Source organism: Mus musculus, chromosome 16 (assembly GCF_000001635.26).
Source record: "Mus musculus strain C57BL/6J chromosome 16, GRCm38.p6 C57BL/6J".
Classification (NCBI taxonomy): domain Eukaryota; kingdom Metazoa; phylum Chordata; class Mammalia; order Rodentia; family Muridae; genus Mus; species Mus musculus.
Window position 1 is genome coordinate 36,734,871 of NC_000082.6, and position 5,796 is coordinate 36,740,666.

At 41.3% G+C, this 5,796-nt stretch overlaps 1 pseudogene; it reads left to right on the forward strand.

Moving 5' to 3' along the window:
* On the forward strand, positions 617 to 2,541 carry Gm8538 (predicted gene 8538; annotated as a pseudogene).

Sequence of the window (5,796 nt, forward strand, 5' to 3'; positions counted from 1 at the left end):
ATAACTCTCAGCTCCTCCTGCACCACACCTGCCTGGATGCTGCCATGTTCCTGCCTTGATGATAATGGACAGAACGTCTGAACCTGTAAGCCAGCCCCAATTAAATGTTGTCTTTATAAGAGTTGCCTTGGTCATGATGTCTGTTCACAGCAATAAAACCCTAAATAAGACATGGATGGAGAGTCTTTGTAAGAGAAATACTTGAATAAGAAGTATCCTATGAAGAATGTAAAAGAAACACAAGATATGGTCTTTGTCATTAGGGAATGTAACACCACATGCTCAGAGCCTTCTGTGCCTCAGTGGTCTACCTCTGGCTGCTTTTTGAGTGCCTGTAAACAGTCTGGTGATTATAGGTAGTATTGTCCCAGACTAGGCTTACAACAACAAAGCCCTAGTTTATAAAGAACTCAATTTTCTTGTCTACTTATTGTATATAATGTAGTAGATTATATTTATGGAGCTTTTGCAATATCTCCAATGACTGGCCCTATTTTATTGTCTTGATAACTTTTATTAAAGGAGTTATTATCACTCTTTGATCCTAGGCTCAAAGAAATTAAGAGTATGTGTATAGAAACCATAGTAGTAGATAGCAGAAGAGAAATTCAAGTGACTGAATGAAAGCGTCGTGCCACTGAGGACCCAGGTGGAGCTGCTGGTGTGGGGCGGCTCACTAAGGAGTTGTCAGCAAGGTGGCAGTGTACCCTGCAGACATGGCTTACCACAAGATCCCATGACAGTGGCTGACCTGTCCAAGGTGTGGCCAGCAGGTGGCAGAAAGATTCTTACCTCTGACAATGATGCTGGGGCCAAGATATGATGGTCAAGCTGCTGAAGAAAACCAGTTCCACCCCAGTATACTCAAAAATTATCTAAAGAGTCTGAAGGTTAAAGTGAGCTTGTTGGTGCATCTGACAAATACTTCAAGGTTCTCAGACAGAAATGACATAGAAAAAGAAGGAATCAAATATATGAAACTTCAATGAAAAAGACATGGTGAATGACCTAAAACTGAGAATATTGACACATTCATTCACCTGTGCGAGAGGTTTAATGAAAGAAGCCCATCTGAACTTAGAGGCATTCACTGTACCCATGGCTTCAACCATACTGGTCTCCTTATATGTGCCTTCTTGGTGGAGAAAATGAATTGGAGCATTGAAGCAGCAGTTGCTACGTTTGCCCAAGCCAGACCACCAGGAATCTATAAGAGTGATTATTCGAAGGAACTTTTCCATCACTACGGACATATAGAAGAAACACCAGTACCACCTGTATTGCCAGACTGGTGTTTTGAGGATGATGATGAAGAAGATGAGGATGAAGATGAAAAAGGACTCAGAACCAGGGTCAAGTGCTTCCTTTGGTAAAAGGAGAAAAGAATGGTTAAAACTGGTAGCTATTTTCTTGGAAGGCATAACAACCGTTAAAGGCGTAACTCGAGTAACAATTCAACCAAAGTTAGGAGAGGTACAGCAAAAATGTCATCAGTTCTGTGGCTGGAAAGGGTCTGGGTTCGCTGGAGCACAGCCTGTCTCCATGGACAAGCAAAATATTAGACTTTTAGAGCTGAAGCCATATAAAGTAAACTGGAAAGCAGACGGTACTTGTTGCGTGATGTTGATTGATGGCCCCAAGGATGTTTTTATAATTGACAGAGATAAATCAGTTTTTCATGTTTCAAATCTGGAGTTTCCATTTCTCAAAGATCTCCAAAATGCATTTATATATACCATTTTTTGATGGAGAAATGGTCATTGGCAAAGTAAACAGACAGGCCATTCTAAGATATTTGATATATGACATAGTTAAGTTCAATGCACAACCAGTTGGAGACTGTGATTTTAATATTTGTCTCCAGTGTACTGAATGTGAAATTATAAATCCACAACATGAAAAAGTGAAGACTGGGCTCATTGACAAAACACGGGAACTATTTAGTGTCAGACCTAAACTATTTTTTTTTTGACATCAGTATTTCAAAGCTTCTGGAAGGAAGTTTTGCCAAAGAAGTCAGCCATGAAATGGATGGACTTATTTTTCAACCTATTGGAAAATACACACCCAGTCGATGTGATGACATTTTGAAATGGGAACCTCCCAGTCTAAACTCTGTAGGTTTTCCACTGAAGATAACGAGAACCAGAGGAGAAGGGTTGTTTCCCTGGAATGTTGGTCTTCTCTATGTTAGAGATTATGAAAGACCTTTTGCACAAATCAAGATGATAAAAGAACTAATAAGATGCACATATTCTAGAATGCACATTTGAGAGCAACAGCTGGGTCTTCATGAGACAGAGAATAGACAAGAGTTTCCCAAATGCCTACAACACAGCCATGGCTGTGTGCAATACCATCTCCAACCCTCTCACCAAGGAGATGCTGTTTGAGTTCATTGACAGATGTGCAGCAGCTGCCCAGCAACAGAAGAGAAAGTATCCTCTGGACCCTGACATGGAGCTAATAGCACACCCACCACCCAAAAGACTGCACCGGCCAACCTAGTCTCTGCCTCTGACCTCATGCGTAAGAAGAAAGACGTACAGGAACAAGCTGTACCCTGAGAGGCTCAACCAGCAGCTGACTCAGACAGATACAGACACCCACAGCCAAACAGTAGATGGAGCTTAGGGATTCTTACAGAAGAATAGGAGGAAGAATTGAGGTCCTGAAGGAATAGGAACTCCACAGGAAGAGCAACAGAGTCTTGGGGCTCTCAGAGTCTGAACCACCAACTAACGATCATACACAGGCTGCACCTAGGCCACCTGTGCCCCTCAGTCTTCATGTGAGTCCCAAACAACTGGACCGGCTGTCCCAAAAGCTGTTGCCTGTATGTAAGATATGTTCTTCTAGCTGGGCTGTCCTGTCTGGCCTCAGTGGGAGAGAAAGCACCTCGACCCAAAGTGCAGGGTCGGGGGATACCCGGGAGGTCCCCACCCACACAGAGGAGAAGAGGAGCGGGCAAGGATTGTGGGAAGGGGCAGTGAGCAGGATGTAAAGTGAACAAGTAAAAATAAATAAATAAAATTAGATAAAAAAAAAAAAAGAAATCCAAGAGTCTGTTACTCTAAAGTCTATGTTCTTGCCAGTAATGAAACAAAGCTGCCATCTGAACAGAGTAAGAATGAGCTTAGCTTTAGTTCAGATTAAGGGCCTCCTTTGCCATAGGATGGCATCTGAGCTGAAGATGTCAGCTATGGTAAAGGTGGGTTTAGCTAACTGGCTTTGTTTGTTTGTTTGAGTTCAGCTTAGGAACCTGGCTACATGCTCTTACTCAGGCTAAACATTGCAACCTAAGTCTATGTACCTTTGTACAGGTCTCATAGTTTCTCAGGGACCACAGAAGACCTAACAAGTCCTCCTCTGTTGCCATACCAATTCTTTCTGTCACCTCCCAAAGAGCCCTCTACCCTAATCTTTGGAAAAACTAAAAGGATCAACAAGACAGAACAAAAATTGTGTTTGACTTTTTAGCAAGTGTATTGGGTACAAAAAAGGGAGGTAGTTCTTCTAGTGGCAGGTTGCAATCACATGAAAGACATCTGTGACCTAGATAGGTATGAAGACATCTCTCTATACATACCAGCAAGACATAAAGAGATGCTGTGGCAATATATATATTTAGAAAGAAGATTTATTAAAATAACTTTCAGGCTATGGTCCAGCTAGTTCAACAATGGCTCTTTATCGGTGGAAGATCCAAGGATCCCCAGTATGTTATTCAGTCCATGAGGCTGGATATCTCTGCTGGTCCTCAGTATATGTCAGAATCTCGAAGAAGTAGGCTTTAATGCCAACGAAGGAATAGGTTTGCCAACAAAGAACAGAGAAGGCAAAGAGGGAAAACTTCCTTCTTCCATGCCTTTATATAAATTGCCACCTGAAGGTGTGGCCCAGATTAAAGGTGGATCTTCTCACCTCAAAAGATCCCTCTTAAAAGTGGGTCTCTCCACTTCAAATGATTTAATTAAGAGGGAAAAAAAATCCCTTACAGGTATACCCAGCTGCTTGGGTTTTAGATAATTCCAGATGTAGTCAAGTTGACAACCAAGAATAGCCATCACACAGTGTCCAGGTATTCCATCTCCTTGTAGCTAAAGCAAAGCAAAGCAAAACAAACCTGACCATAATACTATAAACACAGGTAGATCTCTGGACAGGAAGAAGATGAGTTTGAGGCTGCTTGGGGATCTTGGAATTAGTGCATGATGGTAAATTCCCTAGAGTTTCCCTTTTGACTCCTCCGTATACCACACTGGGTGTTAGTTGCAGTGTTCTTTACAACTGGAAACCACCAACACAAGCAGCCACCAACGTTCTCCACACATTCTTGTTTTTGTTTTTCCTTTGTATTTGTTCTCAGGCACACTGATGTTGCAAAGAAGAAATAGCTTCATCCTTTCAGACATTTATCAGGTGACTTTAGAGCAGTTCATCTGTGACTAGAAAATCCTCACTACTCATGTTCTCCAATATGATATTCAGCACCTATGAATAGTTAGTTTTCAAATCTAGCTTGCAAGAAAATACACTGTTCTTTGCCTAGTGTGAGTCCTGGACTCAATTCCCTTGCATGCCTTTAAATAATTCTTTTCACGTGTTAGGTAGTTTCCTTACATGAACACACCTAGTATCCTTTGGAACACCCAGCTGGGACCTCATGCAGATCTGTAGGATGCTGGCTGTCATTATGCTGCACTCTTCACGCTGGTGCTCTGGCCTATGAATTCCAGCTGCCCTGGTCTTTGTGAAGTTCTTATTTCAGTGCATCCAGTGGGCTAATTAAGTTCTCCCTACTTATCTGTAAAGGCAGTAAATCCAAGAAGTTTTATGGCTTGTTTCTTTCACTCCTCACCTCAGGGATTACTGACCCGGTTGTCAGGAACCCAGTGACTTTAAGCTTAGATTCAGTCTAGTTGGTCTGTTTGAGGCAAGATGGTAAATCCCACTCCTGTTCTTTTATCTCGGCCAGAAGCCAAAGGCTCTGCTTACATTTGGAAATGTGTTCTGAAAGCTGATATGTGTGTATTAATCAATGACCCTGCAATAGGAGTGTTGGCCATTAAAGCTATTTCAAAATAAACCCCAGTGTGGACAGAAAAAAAAAAAACCTAGGGAAAGACATAAGGAAATGTGTGAAAGGGGATTGTGAAAAATTGTGAAGCTTATATTGTAAGATATCAAATCCGCTAAGCACATGAAGGAATTTGCTATGTTTTCTGAGCAAGCTCACCATAATGGTGTTAGTTTTCTTGAGAAATGGTCTATACTTTAATGTATGTCCATATTTAGCTGATGCATTTTTTGACATTTTGATTGGTTTAAATTTTTCTTTACATGTTGATATTAATTCTGTGTGACCTCAGTTTTAAAAGTATGTTTATGTGGTCTCTGGAAATGTACTCTCTATATACAATTTGTCCTGGTTGTGTCTCTACCCTTGTAACTCTTTCAACTTCCTTTCTATTTAGACTCTGAAAATGTACTATATGTATACAGTATATCTGCATTATATCTCTACCCCTTTAACTCTTGCAATTTTCCTGGGAGTTCCCAGCACACATTCTTCCTAACTTCATGTCCTGTTTGTTTGTGTCTACTGTTAACCCATTGAGTCAATTTCTGCTGCCCTTATGGACAAGGGTGTGAGGTTTGACTATGCACAGATCTCAGCTGCTGCACTCTAGCATATTTAGAGTCAGATATCTCTTTGTTGTAGAGAAAGGGGCTGTCCTTTCCATCTAGAATTATAAAAAGCATCCCATGCCTCTACCCAGTAGACACCCAAAG